Here is a 21,348-nt window from a genome sequence, read left to right on the forward strand (position 1 = left end):
TCTTCTTCCACATCTCAATGACACTGCAACAATAGTAAATTGTTAGCATTGAAAGATGGGCCTTTGCTGGGAATGCTTGAAATCAATAAAAGAGCCTTTAAATACTTGAAAGCAATCCAGTCTAGTCTTCTCATCCCTGTCAGGTCTGGGCCTAGCTCACTGTTCATCTGTTGTACCTATTCCAGATATTTGTACTACTAGACAAGCTCTATAGGATGTCCATAGAAATCCATGTTGAAATATGTACAATAGATACTCAATCTACTTGGCCTTTCCTGTGTAGATGCATAAACCAGAGTCCTTTGAGTAATTATTAACCCTTTCAATGAAGCTCTGAAATATGATGGGGCTTATTGCAAATAACATAATGTGTTCTGAAAACAAGAGTAACTAGAAGACATCACCATCTGAAGGGAATGTCCTTTTAACTTGGACTCTTGAAAAATTCTTCATCATTGTGATAGGTATTCTTGGGAAGCCCATACCTCTCTGTTTTCTGCATTACCTGATACTGATTATTAAAGAGGGTCACTGAACTGGGTTAATTCTATGATATCTTCCAAGGAATCATAAATTATCTTAATGCACGGATAGAAAACATCTTGCTGTAAAAGAGACTGTAAAGCAGCCTTTCGTTCCATTGAACCAAATGATGTTTTTTTCATAATCAACAACCACTGGGATCTTATATTTTTGGCATCTTTCAGTTAAGTGTGAAATGCTAAAGATGAGTTCCATTTTTAAATATTGCTTGTGAAAGCCTGCTTATTATCTATTAATACCCTCATCAAGGATACCCACAATTCTTTTAAAAATAACTCTCACAAAGATTTTACACAGGAAACAGAGCCTAGATGGTGGAGTAAAGGAGCATTTTTTCCTGAGCCCTCCCAACATTAACCTCTAAATAACTTTTTATTTTTTTTAAATTTTTTAAGCAATTGGGGTTAAGTGACTTGCCCAGGGTCACACAGCTAGTAAGTGTTGAGTGCTTGGTCTGAGGTCAGATTTGAACTCGTCCTCCTGACTTCAGGGCCAGTGCTGTATCCACTGCACCAACTAGCTGCCCCTAAATAACTTTTTAAAAACTATGTTAAATAGAATTCTAAATTGCAAAACCAACCAAAAGTCAAAGTGAGTCATTTTCCAGCCCAGCACAAGGTAAGAGTTCAGAAAGAGAAGTCTATGGAAACTGAGGTGGGGACTGGATGGGAATGTGGTTAGGAAAAAGTAAGACCAGCTATGGTCCTTGGAGACAGCAGCAGTGGTTATGGTGGCAGCAGCAGCAACAGCAATGGTGCCAGGAGAGGCATGATAAGGGAATTAAATACCTGATCAGAAAGACAATAGAGGGGAACCCTGTGCTAGCAATGGATGCATTCAGTGCAATTTGTCAACTCCATTGTCCATTACGCCATTTCTCAGTCACAGTTCCAGCACAGTGAGAAACACTTGTGGTCACAAGAGACCAATTATCCTCCCTGGGTAGAGACTAGAGTGCAGAGCAGGAGGGCAGTGACCATATCTCTCTCAATCACATCACCTTGGAAACACCAAAAATTTGCAGGTCCCCAGAACTACTTGTGGAAACAGCAGGTCATAAAAGTCTGAGGTTCAAGACAGTCACTCCTCCCTCTCTTCCCAAAGATAAGCAGAGCCCAACTCTAATATAAAGTCTAAAGACAAGAAATAGTCTGGAAAAATGACTACGCAGCAACAAAAAAGAACTTGAGCTTAAGAAGCTACAACGGTGACAGGGAGACTCAAGACACAAACTCAGAAAAAAGACAATTACTTGGAAACATCTATAAACAAAGCCTCAAATAAAAAATGTAGAATGGACACAAGCTACACAAGAATTCCTAGAAGAGATTTTTAAAAAGAACAAAAAGAGAAAATAAATGAGAGCAATGCAAGAAAATTATGGGAAAAAAATAACAGCTCGAGAACAGAATTACAAAACTTCACTTAAAAATAACTGCTAAAATCAGATTTAGACAAATGGTAAAATACAGACAAAACCTCACTGAAAAAATAATTCCTTAAAAATTAAAATTGGTCAAGTGGAAGATAATGAATCCATGGGGCATTGAGAAAGAATAAAACAAAGTCAAAAGAATTATAATTACAGAAAAATGTGAAATATCTCACAGGAAAAAAAACTGACTTGTAAAATAGGTCAAGGAGAGATAATTTAAGAAATTACCTGAAAGTTACCTAAAAGCCATGATCAAAACAAAAAATGCCTTGACATCTTATTTTAAGAAATTATGAAGTAAAACATCTTAGATATCTTAAAACTAGAGGGGCAAAGAAAATTAAAGAATCCACCCATCACTTCCTGAGATCTCAAAATGAAATCCCAGGAATATTACAGTCAAATTCCAGAGTTCCCAGGTCAAGGATAAAATACTGAAAGCAGCCAGAAAGAAACAATTCAAATACCAGAGTCATAATTCAACAAGTTTTAGTAGCTATCACTATAAATGAGCATAGGTCTTGGAATATGATATTCTGCAAAGCAAAGGAGCTATGATTACAATCTAGTCAGCAAAACTGAGTATTCAAACTGAGTGTTCAAGCTGAGTATTCAAAACTGAGTATAATCCTGGGGGTGGGGGGCAGAAAATGGGTATTTAATGAAATAGAAGATTTCTATGCATTCTTGATAAGAAGATCAGAACTGAATAGAACATTTGGTATTCAAACTCAAGACTACAAAGAAATACAAAAAGGTAAACATGAGGGAGAAATCATAAGGAATTTTATAAGGTATATTGTTAACATTCCTAAATGGAAAGATGATATATATAACCCCTAAGAATTTTATCATCATTAGGGCAGATAGAAGGCATGTACTTAGAGAGGGGGTATGACAATGAGTTTATTAAATTGGGATAATATCAAAAGAAAAATGGAAAGCTGAGGAAGAGGGGTATACTGGGATAATGATGAAAAGAGAGGAAGACTGAGGAAAATTATCTCGCATTAAAGAGGTGCTCAAGGAAGAGTTTTTACAATGGCAGGGAAAATAGGGGGAGTGGGTAATGCCTGAACCTTATTCTCATTTGTACTGTTTCAAAGAAGAAAGAATGCATGTGCTTATACATATACACATACATACATACATACATACACATAAACAATTGGGTTAGAAATTCATGTTACTCAACAGGAAAGTAGGAGGGGAAGGGGTTAAGAGAAAGGAAACGGATAAGAGAGGGCAGATTAAGGGAGACAGTGGTCAGAAGCAAGACAGACTTTTGAAGAGGGTCAGATTTTAAAAAAGAGAAGGATAAATAGAAGAGAATAGGACAGAAAAAGACAGTTTATAGTCATAAGTGTGAATGTTAAGGGGATAAAATCACCCATATGATGGAAACAGATAGTAGAATGGATTATTAATAAGAATTAAACAATATGCTGTTTATTAGAGACACACAAAGTGGAAAAACACAGAGTTTTAAAATAAGAATCAATCATGCTTCAAATGAAATAAAAAAGGCAGGGGTAGCAATCACAATCTTAGCCAAACTAAAAGTTAAAATTGAAAAGTGATACTTGAAAAGTGACTGAAAATGACAATTGAAAGTGATAATGAGGAAAATGACATAAAAGTACCATAGATAAAACATTAATATCAATACTAAACAGATATGCATGAAATGACACAGCATCAAAAATTTTGAAAGAAAAGTTCAATGAATTACAGAAGGAAACAGTAAGACTATACTAGTGGAAGGCTGCCATTTCTCAGTCCTACATATTCTAATCATAAAATAAATAAGAAAGAAACTAAGAAGATGAATAGAATTTTTGGAAACAGATATAATAGACCTTTTGAAAATACTGAATGGAAATAAAAGGGGATGTACCTTTTTTTCATCTGTCTATGGGATCTTCACAAAACCTGATCATATACTGAGGCATAAAAATTTCACAAACAAATGCAGAAAAGCAGAGTTACCATTTTTTTTACAGATAATAGCACAATAAAAATTAAACTTAATAAAGGCCGTTGGAAGTTTATAGATTAAAACTGAATTGAAATTTAAATAATCTAATCTTAAATAATGAGTCAGTCAAAGAATAAATCATAGAAATGATCATTTCATTAAAGATATTGACAAAACAAGACAATACACCAAACCTTGTGGAATTCAGCCAAAGCAATACTTAGGGTAAAATTTATATCTCTAAATATTTACATCAATAAAAGAGGGGAAAAAAGCAGATCAACAAATTGGGCATTCAACTTTAAAAAATAAACTAGGAAAGGAACAAATTAAAATCCCCAATTAAACACCAAAATATAAATCTGGAAAATCAAAGGAGAGATTAAAAAAAATTGAAAGAAAAATATACATTGAACTAATAAATAAAACTAGGAGCTGGTTTTATGAAAAACCCAATAAAATAGATAAACTGATGCTTAATTTGAGTATAAAGAAGAAAACTAAATTACCAGTATCAAAAATGAAAAGGGTGAATGAACAATCAATGAAGATAACATTATAGCAATTAATAAGAGCAATTTTATACAATTATATGCCAATAAAACTGACAATCTAAATGAAATGGACATTTACAAAAATGTGCATTACATGGATGAACATAAAGGGAAAAGAGAATATTTAAATAATCCTATCTTAGAAAAAAAAAGAAGAGGCAGCTAGATGGATGGCTCACTGGATAGAGTGCTGAGCCTGGAGTCATGAAAACCTGAGTTCAAATCTGGCCTCAGACACTTACTAGCTGTGAGACCCTGGGAAAGTCACTTAACCTTTGTTTGCCTTAATCTACTGGAAAAGGAAATAGCAAATCACTCCTGCAGTTTTGTAAAACAAACAAACAAACAAACCAAAAAACCCTGGACAGTATAGTCCATGGGGCCACAAAGAGTCAAACACAGCTAAATCCCTCAACAACAGGAAGGAAAACAGAAACTGAACAAGACACAAATGAATTCCATAAGAAAAACATCCCCAGGACCAGATGGATTCAAAGAACAATTAATTCCAATACTATATAAAACATTTGATAAAAGTTAAAGGAATCCTAACAAACTCCTTCTATGACACAAATATAGTTTAGATGCCTAAGCCAGGGAGAGCAAAAACAGAGAATGAAAACTATAAACCAATTTCCCTAATGAAAACATATGTAAATTTTTAAAAAATAAAATACTATCAATGACACTATAGTAACATATCACAAAGATCATACACTAAGTCAAGATTGAATTTATACAAAGGAATGTAGTACTGATCCAATATTAACAAAATTATAAACATAATTGCCCACATCAATAACAAAAAACAATAAACCATATGATTATAGCAATACACATGGAAAAAACTTGACAAAACACAACACCCATTGGCTACTAAAAATACTAGAAAGTGTCTATCTAAAACAAAGAGCAACTATTGTCTGTAATGGGGATAAAGTAGACCCTTCCCAATAAGATCAAGCATAAGAAAAGATGTCCATTACTGTCATTATAATTCAGTAGTGTACTTGATATGCTAGCTATAGCAATAAGAAAAGAAAAATAAATTGAAGGAATAAGAAGAGTCAATGAGAAAACAAAACTATCACTTTTTGCAGATGATATAATGGTATACCTAGAGAACCCGAAAGAATCAAGTAAGAAATTAATTGAATTAAATTAAATTAAATTAAATATTTTAGCTAAGTTGTATAATCTAAAAATAACTCATGTAAATCTCAGGATTTCTATATGTTACGACAAAACCCAGCAGGAAGAGATGGAAAGAAAAATTCACTTAAACTGACTGAGGGTAGTAAAAAATACTTGTGGGTCTACCTGCCACAACACACACAAGAACTATAGAAACAGAATTAGATAACCAAAAATAAAGATAGGTTTAAACAATGTGAGAGATATTTTCATGGGTTGGCTGAGACAATATAATAAAAAATAACAATACTCTCTAAATTAATTTACTTATTCAGTGCCATACCAACAAAATTACCAAAGAATTATTTTACAGATGTAAAAAAATAACAAAATTCATCTAAAAAAACAAAAGGTCAAGAGCATCAAGGGAATCAACGGGAAAAAAAAAGTGAAGGAAAGCAGTCCAGCAGTATCAGATCTCAAACTATACTACAAAGTGGTAAACATCAAAAACAGCTGGTGCTGGTTATAAAATAAAGTGATTGATCAGTGGAATAGATTAGTTAAACAATATATAGAAGTAAATGACAGTAACCTAGTGTCTGATAAACCCAAAGAGCCAAGATTCTGAGACAAGAATTCACTATTTAACAAAAACTGCCAGGAAAACTAGAAAATATTTTAGCACAAACTAGGCATAGACTAACATCTATGATAAACTTAAAATATGTACATGATTTAGACATGAAGATTGATAGCATATAAAATTAGGGAATCATGGGAAAAATATTTCTCATATCTATGATTAAGTGAAAAGTTTATGGCAAACAAGAAATAGGATCATAGGAGGAAAAATGGGTATTTTATTATATATAGTAAATTAAAGAGGTTGCATAAATAAAATCAACACAGCCAAAATCATATGGAAAACAGGAAGCTGGGAACATTTTTAGAGCAAGTTTCTCTGATAAAGTCCTCATCTCTCAAATATATAGAGAACTGGAGTCAAACTTATAAAAAGAAGAGGGGAGAATTTAGAACTGAAAATAAAATTTCTTTAAAACTAAAAAATGTTTTTACACATAGGAGAGGGCAGGGATACAAGTTATTGATGTTTTCTTTGTCACCTTTTTAAAAGATTAATTAAGTCTCAGATTGTTTCCATTCCTTGATTTCTTCCTTTCCTTCAGATATTTCATATATTGGTTCCTCAGAGCCTTTACTGTTGTATCTTCTCCAGCACTGAGACCTTCTCCATATAATAATTAGTCCAGTATGTCTGCTTTTCTTACATTTGTCCTATATAGTTCTATTTCTCTCTCCTTTAGGCACTATAATTTTGTATTCCAAGTTGGTTGTTCCACCATTCTTGGTGGGAAATCAATTTATTTAAATGCTTGTTTTCCCTGCAAAACTTTTACATTTTTTGTGTGTGTGTGTGTTCATAGACCCCTTTCCATTTTCATCTTTAAATCTTTCTAGGATGACTTCTTAGTTGGATTAGTTCCTGTGCTTTCTTTAAGTTGCCCTTGAAACCCATTTTTTTTTCTGGTTTATGAAATGATGCTACTGACAAACATGCATCATTCTTCTTAAGGTTTTACAGAAGATTTTTAATCTAATCCTATTTTATTTCTCAGCCATCTCTTTCTATTTGATAAGTGAAAAAAAAAATTCTGACTAAGGTGTTTCCTGTATTCTTTTGGTTCTCCATGTTGTGTCTATTAATTTACTGGCTTTCACTGTTTGTCCAATAACATGTCCCAGCCCAACCTTCACTTATTCATTGTTGGCGTTTTTTTGGCTAAGAGTGAGTGTGAATAGCAATTGTTTCTTTTATGGCCAGAAACTCTGAGGGTCTTCCTTTCCCAGACTGATTGTTTCATGAAAGAAAACTAGGCCATCTTTTACCTTAATTCTTGCCTACTGAATAATATTGAATTTTGATTAACACTAAATACTCGTTGCCTCAGACGAACTGAGACCTGGGAAAGATCTTAGTTTTAAAAGGCCAAGGTCTTCCATTGCATCCAGGGCCTTCGCCAGTCATCTTGACCTATGCCTGGCCACTGGACTCTGATGACTCTGGAGGAGAGAGTTGGGCTGATGACTTTGCATAGCTCTGCCTCACTTAAATCCAATTAACTTTAAAGTCAATGCATCACTGTCCGATGTCATTGGTCCCCTTCAAGAATGAAGGATAAACAATTGACACTGGTTTAATTTATAAATGGTTACATTTTCCACTAGTTTACATTTGTTTAATTTACGTAGTGCTTTATAGTTCATAAAATTCTTCTTCTAATAACCCTCTGAACTTGGTAGCACAGTTATCAGAATAAGAAAACCATAGCAGAGACATTATGTAACATACACAAGGGCAAAGTAAGTAAATAAGTGTTGTTGCTAAAACCAGAAAATGTTCATTCTGCCTCCAAATCCTGGACCCTTTCAGTTACACTGAATTGGTACACTTCAATGGATGAATATTTGACAATTAAGGCTCATATAGCGTCTCACAGTCATAATTCTCCCTACCAATTCTCACTCTGTAGGACCATACATGGAGTGTTTTCTATAGAAGACCATCCCGGGTTTATACTAACTCCAGGGCATCAGTGCCTTGCTTTAAACCCTTTAGTCATATTACTTTCTTGACCTCTGCCTATTTTTCCTACAAGCCTATGCAGTAGGGGGAAAAGGTGGCATTTAGGTTTCAAAGAAACAACTTTTTTTTATGCAGAATATTATTATCGCATAGTCCAGTGTAGAAATAATAATGAAAGCTGTCATTTCTCACTGCTTTAGGATTTATAAAACACTTTATGTACATTGTCCTATTTGGTGCTTATCATGACACTGTGAGGTAGATGCCATAAGTGTTATTGTGTCCATTTTACAGTTGGAGAGAGGTTAGGTAATGTGCCCATGATGATGTAATTAGTAAATATCAGAAGCAATATTATCACCCTCATCTGTCAGGGACTAAAATTAGATACCACAGGTGATGCCACATCATTTATTCCTAGGATCCATTAGAAGTTAACAGAAAGCATCAAGTGTATACACATTGCAATAGTCTTCCAATGGATCTCCCTGCCTCAAACTTCTCTCCACTCCAGAGATATTTGTAAAGTACAAAGCTTGGCACATAGATGCTTAATAAGTGCTTGTTTCCTTTCTCGATTCCTTCCTTGTTTCCTTCCTTTATTCCTTGATTACTTCCATCCTTTTCTTCCTTCATTCCTTATTTCCTTCCTTCATTTTTTATTTTTTCTTCCTTCCTTCCTTATTTCTTTCCTTCATTAGTTCCCTCCCTATTTTCTTCCTTTCCTCCTTATTTTCTTCCTTTCTTCTTTACTTTTTCCTTTATTTTCTCCCTTTCTTCCCTATTTCTTACTTATTTTCTTCATTTATTTTCTTTCTTCCTTCCTTCTTTGATTTCTCCCTTCTTTATTTCCTTTTTCTTCCTTCTTTCCACCCTTCCTTCCTTCCTCCACACCTCTTTTCTGACTTGTATAATATTTTATAATTTTTTTAAATCCACAACTCATTCCTTCATTAGTTCCTTCCTTATTTTCTTCCTTTCTTTTTTTCCTTTATTTTCTCCCTTTCTTCCATATTTTTCCACTTCTTATTTTCTTCCTTTATTTTCTTTCTTCCTTCATTTCTCCCTTCTTTATTTCTTTTTTCTTCTTTCCCTCTTTCCTCCCTTCCTTCTCTCCACCTTTCCTTCCTTCCTCCACACTACCTCTTGTCTGAGTTGTATAACCTTTTAATATTTTTTTTTAAATCCACAACTCATTCATATACATTACCTAACTTGTTCTTCTTATAAATTCTATGAGGTAGGCAGGGCAAGTAGACTTGTTCCATTTTGCCCATAAGCTAGTGAAGTTATGAGAGGTGTGGGAATCTACCCAATCCCCAGAGTTAGGGTATGAACCCAAGCCTTCTGAACCAGGTTTAATGTACAGTCCACTAGGCCTTACCTCCTCAGTAATACAGATAGCATAGGTGGCTATCCATACATGAATTAAGGGCAAAGCTCAAGCCTTCTAACTTCTAGCCATGTACTCTTTTACTTGACATATGGCATTTGTTCCAGGCAATTTGTTTTTTTCTTGTTTCCTCAAACTCATTCCTGAGTTGAAAGAAAAGCAATGGCATGTTTGAATGTGGGAAGGGACTCCTGCTGGAAGCATAAATATATTTGTAACAAACATCTGACCAATGAAGCTCTATCCCCAGAACATGCACAGTGTGCTCAGCTTGCTGTCAGCCCATGTGGAAGTGGCTGGCGACTGAGCGGGAGTTCTGCTTCTACAAAGTCATGATGACATGTAATGGAAGTACCAGGAATGCTGATTTGGAGAATGTCCAGTAACAGAATGTTACTGGTTCCATTCTGCTAACCATGTGGTGAAGAGATAAACTGTTGATTGGCTGCTGGGCCAGAACTGGGGTGCGTTTAAAAGGCCTAAGAGAGACTCTTATTTTCTTTTTTTCCCACCTGGTTATGTTAATACATGTAGGCAAGATCTGTTACATGCAGTGGTTTGCTGGAGCCTGTTTATACAGTCTCAGGAGAATTTAATGTTAAATTTTCAATGTGAGAATTCACATCTCTGAAATTGGCAAATGCTATAACTTAGGGCTTGATTTACTGCTTTGTTGATTATCTAAACATAAGAAAATGATAGAGAAATGTTAATAATGCACATTAAACTTAAAAGTACGTCATGAGTTGTTTTTTTCAGTGCCAGTTGTTAAATATTTATCAGCACATATCTGGTTCTCTGCTTCCTCAGTGAGGAGAGAGACCTCAGGCCTTTATCTCCCTTCTCATTGTGGCACCCATCATGTCACCCATGAACACAGGGCCCTTTTGTTGCTTCTATCTCTGTTATCTTTATTCTGCCTTTTTCAACTGAAGGAATATTATACATTTCTCTGACCTCATGAGTTGCAAGAGTTTAGATTAGGAAGTATCAAAAGTGTGGGAGCCAGAGTCCACATTGGGACTTATAAAGAGCAGAGCACAAATGAGGCAGAAGCTGAAGAACAACCAGATAGACTCAGCCCTGAAGAAGCAGAGATGCAGACCCATCCAACCATCAGCTAAGCTGCATTTGGAGGTGATCTTGAAAAGATAAATGTTCATAGCAGTCCCATTAAGTTTGAGCTTCACTTACCCAAAGTCCAAGGTGGAATGAGGGAAAGTCTGTCTCAAGATGTTCAGGAGAAATATTTGTACATCTATCCTTTTAATAACTTTGTAAAAACTCATCAATGTTAATTGCTTAAATGAAACTGTGACAATAGAGACCACTGGGAAGAACACATTGGAATGGGGACTTGAGTCAATAATATTAAAGAAGAATCATCCCCAAATCCCCCAGGGGTACCTCTAAAACCATGAGAGGGGAAATGTAGCCTTGCACTTAGAAACTTGACTCATCAGTGTATAAGCTTGGATAAGAATCTTCAGAGAGTTCAAATGCTACATACACTAACACTTTTTTTGCATTTTTGCAAAATAGAAATCTTCCAGATGAGACAAAGTGGAGAAATTTAGCAAACAGTGGACTGTTGACCACTAAGAGGAAATTTGCAACATTCCTCAAATGCAAAACAGATCAGCTTCTATCCAACTTCTTGAGGTTCATAAGACTATAACATGTCTGTAGGGAACCTAGGAAATACTTCCTTTAACTCCCCCCTATCTCCTGAATACACTGAAAATCCAACTAGGTCCTGAATTAACTAACTCATGTGGAGAGGATAAGCAGGCCCCCAGAGGGAAGTAGGTTATGAATGACTGTGGGACATAGTATTTGTTATATGACATACTGAAGTTTGGGGCCAGATCACTGGAGTGTCCAAACTGATCTTCAAAGGGTATGAAAGCTCAGTTTCTCAAATTGATACATAACATTCAGCCAACTGGTTTAAGAGAGAATTCAGTTCCCATAAGGCAACCCCTGGGAATGAGATTGTGGTTCCTAATGTACGTCTATGAATGTATTTTGTAATGAACCAAATCGGAGTTAAGAAATCAGATTTCCTGAACTAGGTGACATCATTGAATGAACATAACTCATGCTTGCAACACTAAGGGAGGGATGCCAACAGTGGTTATTGGAGGCTCCTTTCGAAGGTTGAGGAAAATCCTTAAGAAAATGTCTCAATGGTTTAGCAAAGCCAGCTGTTTCCACTTCAAAAAAAGAAAAATAATCAACAAAGTAGACACAAAATAAAACAAAGCCATACAAAGTCATTGGATGTTCATTCTAAATCATGCAAAAATCATATTGTAGATGGGGTGGAAATTTTGGTTGTTTGTGGTCATGGTGTTTACAGACTTAGAGTGTTCATCTTTCGAAAATCATGTTTTGAGGCTACATGGTATAATGGAGAGAGCCCAACATTAGGAGCCAAAAGACCTAGGTTTATTCCAGCTTTTCGATGGACTCAAGTTTGACAAATGATCTTGAGTGAATCATTTCCTTTCTTTGGACCTCAGTTTACTCTTCTGTAAAATGAGGGGCTTGGATGAGATGATATCTGAGGTTCCCAAGGTCCAGAGGTGTGCTAGAGCCAGCTCATGCAGACTCTTGAGAACCAATGGTCAAATTTTCATCATGAGCATTTACAGCCTGGAAATCAGCAAATGTTCCGAATCAGGGCTTGATGTAATGTGTTGATCATCTAGCCTTAAGAAAACAATGGAGAAAATGTTAATAATGTATATTAAACTTAAAAGTGTGTTATACGTATATTTTTCCCAGAAAGTCGTAGTTAAAGATGTACCACCATACCACTGAAAATGGCCCTTCACACTAATATTTTGTAATTCAAAATTTCATAAATGACATGTGATATTCTCTCCTAGTTCATATATAATAAACTCTGACTGATTCTCCTATTCCTTATCGACCTTTTTTTTTTTTTTCCCTTCCAGTAAGCCACCCCTGATTGTGACTACGGCTACCAGTGGAAAAAACAATGGATTTAGACTCCAGAGACCTGAATTGAAATCTTCCTTTCAGGGGCAGCTAGGTGGATAGAGCACTGGCCTTGAAGTCAGGAAAACCTGAGTTCAAATCCAGCCTCAGACCAAACACTTGACATTTACTAGCTGTGTGACCCTAGGCAAGTCACTTAACCCCAATTGCCTAAAAAAAAAATAAAAATTAAAAAAAAAAAGAAGTCTTCCTTTCAGTTTGGTGACTAGGTGCAAGTCACAACCTCCCTGGCTCTAAATAAGCTTGAATTTGTCCTCAAAATGGTAATATCTTTGCACAGGGTTGGTGTGATGAGAATATTTTGTAAACATTAATATGTAAATGAGAGCTATTTGGTTCAGTTAAACTATATAAAATCTAGTTGAATTAGTGTGATCATTAAAATGAGTTATCACCAAGAAGTCACTTGGATCACTATATGTTTGATAATGACAGGCAGTGGAGTATAATGGACAAAGAGCTAGTCTTGGAGTCGGTGTTCAAGTCTTGCTCCTACCACATGTACCAGCTCTGTATTCTTGTACAAATCACTTTACATTTTAATATCCCAAACAACTCTTTAATATAAATCCATTGCCACTTTGCATTAGTAGACAGTTTTTCACATCAGAAGCTGCATTTGCCATGGTAATCATAGGACTAAACAAGAGAAAGGGTTAATAATACCTTCTGTTTATAAAGGCCATAAGGTTTGCAAAGTACTACCCTCAAAACAACCCTGGGCAGTAGAAAGTACAAGTGTTATTATTCCCATTTTATGGATAAATATCTAGTTTTTAAAAGTGTATTGAATAGTTTGGCTTTAACTTATCCTTATGTGAACTACTGCTCACAAATCTCTTGCCCTCTTGTCCAATCATCACTCATACTTCTCCGAATCCCAATCCTGAATTATTCCTACCATCAACCTCATTTGATACTACTCACCTGTTGCTGAACAGAGGTGGAGGTAGTCACACAATCATATTGACTGGCTTCACTTCTAATTTAAGCCCTCTGATCTTACCTGGGCACTCACTGTCACAGGACTCTCTTTCATATTGCCCTCAGGGTCTTTTCCAAACTGTTCCTCCTCTCTTCATGCATCTTCTAACTACTTCTTTGAGAATGAAGGAATAACCACCACCACCACCCTTACTACTACTACCACTGCTACCACTACCACCACCACCACCACTACCACTACCACTACCACTACTACTACTACTACTACTACTACTACTACTACTACTTCTACTACTACTACTATGTGCTCTGAGGACTTTACTTCTTACTGAGGAATTTATCCAGATTCTTCCTTATTCTTTCTCAAGGATCTTCTCTCCAACTCCTGCCCCTTACATAAAGGAATTTTATATATATATATATATATATATATATATATATATATATCTATATATATATATATATATATATATATATATCTATATATATATATCTATATATATATATATATATATATATATATATATATATATATATAGATATATATATATATCTATATATATATATATATATATATATATATATATATGCTTTAGACTATGAGCTCCTTGAAAGCAGGACTTTCTTTTGTCCAGTGCCTGGCACATAGTAGGCAATTAATAACTAATACATATTTATTGACTGACAGACTCTTTTCTCAATCACTCTAACTTCTGAATTCCTCAGTCTCAAATTCCATGACCTACTCCTCCACTCCAACACAGCCACACAGGAATGGTAACCACATCTTTTATCTTACCAAGACCTACAAATGCTCCACTTTTGTGATCAGAAACACTGACATTTCTCTATCTTATTTTAACCTCCCATCATTCTATTTTCCCCTGTATCTTAACTCTCATAAAGCTATTCTTTGGCCTCATTATGACCATCCTTCCACCTATCCTTTTACCCTTCAATATTTTTCAGATCCTTTCTTTAATTTTGCTTTCCTCCATTCCCAGTCTTGATACTATAGTTAACCAGTTCAACTCCACACTCCATTCTCTTCATAAATGCCTTACTGCTTTGTCTTGTAACCATTTATGCTTCATCAAAACCCACCGCTGGGTTACTCCTACCACCTACCTCTTCCACTCTTATATTTATGCTGCCAAATGAAATTGGAGGAAATCACACAACCAAACTGATTAGGTCCACAAGAGATTTATGCTATCCAACCTCAGTTGGGTGTTCTTAGAAGCAAAGTAATCTTTTTACTCTCTTTTAATTGCTTATGCCACCACCACCACCCACACAGAAGCTGTTCCAGATCTTTTCTTCTGCCCTGAAACCTCTTTCCTGCTTCTCCCACCATCTCAATTAATACCTTACCTTTTACCTTGCCAAGAAAATAGAGACCATTTATCATGAGTTCCCTCTCACCTATTCTATTCATTTCAATTTTTGTTGTTCAGTCATGTCTGACTCTTTGTGATCCCATTAGGTGTGTTCTAGGCAAAGATGCTGGAGTGGTTTACCTTTTCTTTCTATTACTCATTTTACAGATAAGAAAACTGAGGCAAAGAAGGTTAAGTGACTTGTCTAGCTAGTGTCTCAAGGCAAATTTGAACTTGGGTCTTCCTGACTTCAGGCCCAGTACTCTATCTATTATACCACCTTCCTGCCTTTCATTTCAATTACCCTTGACATATTGACATCACATCCTATTCTGTCAGCCTAAAGGTTAACAGCTTTCAATAATAAGGTAATCCCTCTCCATAACAAAGTGAATTCCTCTCTATATGTTCTTGGTCCCATAGCCTCCCATATTCATAAACATATTGGCAACCCCAATCATCCCCTCTTCTATAATTTTCTCTCTCTTCCTATTTATTGTTTTGTTCCCCAATGCCTACCAACACACCCAATTCTTCCTCATCCAAATAAAGAGGGTGGGTGAAACCTTCTACTAGACCATTCCCTCAAGTTAAAATGCTATTTCTCTTCTCCCTTCCTCATGCAAAAACTAAGAAAAAAAACATTTATATTTATATATGCTTTCAATGCTTGTCATCTCACTATTTTCTCAATCTGGCTTCCAACCTCATTACTAAGCTAAAATTGTTTCTCTTGAAGAATTTCTAATGATTGCTTAATTGCCAAATCTGATGGTCTTTCTCAGTCTTCATCTTTCTTGATTTTGCTATAGCACTCTCTCCTTCTAGAAACTCTCTTCTTTCAGTTGTTACAACAGCCTAACAACTCCTCCTACCTGTTTAACTCCTTCTTGGTCTCCTTTGCTGGACCATCATCCATGTCATGCCCCTTAACTACAGGTGTACTCTAACAATCTGTCTTTAGTCTTCTTCTCTTCTCTATCTACACTCCCTTGGTGACATCATTATCTCCTATGGACCTAATTTTGATCTATGCAGATAACCCCAATGTCTATATATCTAGCTTTAGTTTTTCTCCATCCTGAATCATGAATATCCTATATGGCATCTAAAACTGGTTGTCCCATTATTTCAAACTTAACAAATCCAGCTTGTCATTGTTCAACTCATTATCTAACCCCCAAATCCACCCTTTACAAAACTTCTTTATTTTCTGTCTGTAATCCAACCCCTTGTATTTTACAGATGAGGAAACTGAGACATAGAGCTGAATTAGTAATAGCCAATAACTAGCATTTATGTATTATTGTCAAAGCACTTCATAAATGGTATCTCATTTTATCCTCACAACAACCTACAAAAGAAAGTATTGCAATTATCTTCATTTTACAAATAAGGAAAAAGAAGTGAAGTAATTTGCCCAGGGTCACATAGCTATTAAATGTCTGAGGCTGGATTTGAATTCAAGTCTTCCTGTCTCCAGGCCCAGTACTCTATTGACTTTGTCATCTTGCTGCCCAAATTACTTGCCTAAGGTGACATAGGAAGTAAGCATACAGCCACGTCTTCTGAATGCAAGTTCAGCAATAAGTGGGCATGTTCAGTGCACATAGCATTGCATCACAAGGTAAAACCTATGAAATGCACAGGAATCTGACCTGAGGGGGAAAGAGACAGGACAGGTAACATTCAATGAAACTGGGGAAGAATAAGACTAAATCAAGGCCTGGATACTTTAAGACATTGTCAGGACAGCAGTCCTAGTTTAGTGAAGCACCAAAGATAGGTACCTGGCAAAAGAGGTCAATGATGAAGGACAATGACCAATCGATAAATATACATACATTTATTAAGCACCTAGGGAATACTAAGCACTGAACAACATAGTTACCTACAAAGAACCAAACATACAAAGAATAAAATAATTCCTACTCTCAAGGAGCTTACATTCTAGTGAGGAAATCAACAAGTATGTCTATGCATCTATGTAAAATAAAAATAAATAGAAGAAAATCAACACATGGCAATTCAGTATAAGAGGGCACCAGCAGTTGGTAGGATCAGGAAAGGCATTGCGTAGAAGGAACATGCTTGTTCCATGTCTTAAAGGAAGAAAGGGTGTCTAAGAGGCAAATGAAACGGAGGTGTGCATTCTGTGCATGGAGTTGGCCAAGACAAATACATGGAGATGGTAAATGGGGTGGCTCTTCTAGATAAGGAAAGTCATTTGAATGCATCATAGAGAGTGGGAAGGGGAATGATTCATAATAAGGCTGGGATCAGAGATGAATTTCAGTGAAGGGTTAGTATGCCTGGCAGTGGTGATGGCTAAGTTATATATGCACTGATGAGGGCTGAAGTACAGGAACACCCATGACAAGTTAGGAGCTCAGAAGGCCAGCACTACACAAAATTTGTATCCCATATCCTCTTCCCAACAACAAGTCACATTTCTAAAGCATTTTAAAGTTTACAAAGTACTTTCCTCGTGACAACCTTTTGGGGTATAGATGGTTCAAGTATTATTATTTTCCAGTTTACAGATGGAATAGTAGTCGAGGCTCAGTGAGATTCAGTGGCTTGCTCAAGGTCATATGGTCAGTAAGTTGACAGATTTACAACTTGAGCCCAGATCTCCTGATTCCCAGGTCCAACGTTCTTTCCCCTAGACGATACTGAATGTCCAAATGCTCACATGTGGAGGTGCTTTACCCGGATGTGTCTCCCACATTTACTGCCCTAAGCTCTGGAGTATTTCTTTTCTCTGCCCCATAAAACTTTCCCTGCTCTATGTCCATTTCCCTCAGGGATTGTTCTTAAGTCATGACTTGCTAGCCCAATAAAGTAACGCATCAATATGTGCACATAGGTGAATCAGTTATACCTCCAAGGTAATGTATTATTCATCTGGAAAACTTCAGGATTTTCAACATCTTAATGCAAAGGTGTAATTCTATTAGCAAGAATCTTAGAGCCCATGACAGACTGTTGGGCAATGCTTTTGTTCAGGCTTTTCTGTGTCCCTCAAAGCATAGACTATGTGTGGCCTCCAGCCCTTGCTATATATTGGGCCAGCCCTTGTTAAAATAGCAACCTCATAGAATATTAGAATCACAAGGAATTTAGGAAATTATGTAGTACAGCACCCCTTCCCACATTACAAATATAGAAACTGATGTTCAGAAAAGTGAAGGAGAAAGAGAATATTTAGGGAGAGATGATGGTTATCATTAAGTATTTAAAGGAGCATCAGTGGGAAAAGGAAAAACACACTGGCTTTATTTGGGACTGGTGTGTAGGGACAGGTGAAATTTACAAAGTGGTGAATTTCATCTGAAAGAAAGAGTTTTTTACAATTAGACCTGTCTGTCAGTGGAATGGCCACCCGGAAAGGAAGGGTAGTTGTACCTTCCCCTTCAGTTAGAGGACCTTAAACAGAAATTGGACAACCACTTGCTGGAGCTATTATAGAGAGGTTTCCTGCTCGGATATGAAGGGGATTAGGGGACCTCTAGGGTTCCTTATCCCTCCGAGAGTCTGTGACTCTCATTTGCCCCAGGTCACAGGCAATGTTTCTGCATTCTATTCAATCTGCAATCCAGACACACTTGCACCAATTATTCCAGAGACAGCACTAGCTTTTTGTGTGTGGATAGCCCTACCAATAGTCATTAGACAAGAGGCGTACAGAGCAGTAACTGCAGGACGTATTTCACAGGCCAGTGCCTAACATCTCGGCAAGATACTGTTGTGCATGGATTGTCCTTGGCAGATTTACTTCCAGCGTGATTGTTGTGAGAATTTGTCCAACATAATGAATGATAAACCTGAGTAAAGGGATTATGAAAAAGTTAATAACATCGTGGCAATGTAGCTACTAATGAAATACAGTTGGCTGCTCCTGCCATTTGGCATGGACGGGCCTAATGCTGTCAACATCACAATGCGCTATTTGTTCCCAATTATGTTACAGCAACAACTGAAATACAATATGTTATTAATCATATTTATTATAAGTATCAATTGGAGAATTTTCTGACATGCTCAGTGATGAATAGGTTTATTATGAAAACCAATTCTGTTTGGTTCATGCTGCCTGCTGCAATATAATAAATATTCTCCCCAGGATAAAGAAGAAAGCAGAAAGAAGCTTGGAAACCACAATAAGGTGCCTCACCCTTTAAATGCCTGGGACTCCTAGTGATCAAGCACCCTGATATCCTCCTAACAATTGGAGGTCTCCATCAGGGCAATGGGCGCCCCTTGGAGGCAGTGGATTACCCTTCACATGAGGTCTCCAAGCAAAGAATGGATGACCACTTCATGGAGATGTTTTTAGTGGGGTGGGGTGGGGTGGGCAGAGGGGCAAGATTCAGGTATAGGTTGCACTTAGGCAATTTTATAACTCCGTGATTCAGAAAAAAAAAATTGGCCAGGAGACAGAATCAGAGGGCCTGGATTTGAGTCCTGCCTCTAATAATTACTAGCCATGTGACTGTGGAAAAGTCATTTAACCTCCTCAGGCCTCAGCTGCTTCTTCTGCAAAGAGGGCCTTGGACTACATGACCTTTAAGGTCCCTTCCCGCCCTAAATCTATCGTATGTGACCCAAAGTTTCAGTACTTAGGGTGCAACAAGTGAAACAACAGTAACAATACCCACAAGTCGATGGCGCTTTACAGTTTATATGCTTTCTTTAAAACAATCCTTGTGAAGCAGATAATACATGTTTTGGTTTCTTTTTGTTTCTTTTTAACAAAGACCCTGAGGTTCAACATGTACAATGATTAGCCTAATGTCACATTACTAGCAAGTATTCAAACTGAGATCAGAAGCCAGATCTACTGTTTCCAGATCCAGAGCTCTGTTCTTGTCTCTTTGGAAGGGGAACAGGTGCCCTTGGTTCAAGATTCTGAATTCAAGTCCTAGGTCCTCTGCTTACTAACTGCGCAACTATTGACTGAAAGGCAGCCTGATACAGTGACAAGGCTCTGGGGTTAGGGATCTGGATTCAAATTCTACCCTTGCCCCTTATGAGTCATGTGACCCTGGGCGAGCATACCTCCCTGGGCCTCAGTTTACTCTTAAGGAAGAGAGAGAACAAAATCACTTTACTACCCCTCAGATTGGTTCATTCCACAAACATTTTTAAGCAAGTGCCATATGAAAGGCACTGAGCCAGAGGCTAGAAATAAAACATCTCTAAGCTTGTATATCCTCATCTCTAAAATGAATGCTTCAGACGAAATAAAGTATATGGCCTCTTCCAACTTCAACATCCTGGGATTCTGTAAGTCATAAGAAAGAGGACAGGAGAGTGATTCTATCAAGAGCTGGAAGAGATAATAGACGTGTTCTAGTTCGACCTTTTCTTCTCATAGATAAGGAAAGTAAGACATGAGAAGGGCAAGTGATTTGCCCAAGTCCTATATGTAAGAAATGACAAAGCTGTGATTTAAACCAAAGTCCTTTGACTCAGTACTATACACAGGAAAGAACGCTGACTCTGGAGTCAGAAAATCAAGGTTCAAATCCAGCTTTTAACACCACCTGTTTGAAGTTTGGGAAATCATTTCAAGCCTATGGGCCTCAGTTTCCTAATCTGTAAAATAAAGTAGTTGTGGTTACTGAGGTTTGTTTCCCTCTCCTCCCCCATCACCCCCAGCAGTAGATCTATTATCTCATAACTCTCCATGATCTCAAGATTCAACCTAATTGACTCTTTTCTTTATATCACAGCTCCCTTCCAGACCGTGTATGATATATGGAATTTTGGAAAGAACATGTCAGTGGGAAAAGAAGTAAAATGAACTCCCGCATTCTCTCTGTGAGGATTTCCTTCTTTGATAAACCTCACATCCCAGATGTGCTAAGATAGCAATTTCTTTGTCAATGACTCTAGTCCCCCAATTCTCTTTGCCTGAGAGTCAGTGAAGATCTTCTTTCCTTGATTCAACTGGTAACAAGATTGAAGTTTTTTAAAAAAAATCCCTATGTAATTAAAGTAACATGAAATAAAAAAGAATGCTTGAAAAACACAAGTTTACAAGATAATGTGTTCAGCTATTCTCTATAACCTTGTCCAAGAGAGTAAAGAAACATTGCTAGATCCATTCATAATATCTGGCAATTTTTTTTTTCTTTTTAAACAGTGTACTTTAAAATAGGCAAAATAACAGAAAGAAAAGCCTCTAGAGAAAAGTTCACTTTCTAAAAATCAACCTTTATGTTTCGTTCAGCATCTTGCACCCATCACTTTTCTGTAGGAGGAGGGTGGCTTGATTTATCATGAATCCTCTGGACTTGTCCCCAGGGTTGTTGATTGAATTAAACAATTTGATATATGTAATACC

Source organism: Phascolarctos cinereus, unplaced genomic scaffold, assembly GCF_003287225.1.
Source record: "Phascolarctos cinereus isolate Bilbo 61053 unplaced genomic scaffold, phaCin_HiC Scaffold_4;HRSCAF=312, whole genome shotgun sequence".
In the NCBI taxonomy this organism is placed as follows: domain Eukaryota; kingdom Metazoa; phylum Chordata; class Mammalia; order Diprotodontia; family Phascolarctidae; genus Phascolarctos; species Phascolarctos cinereus.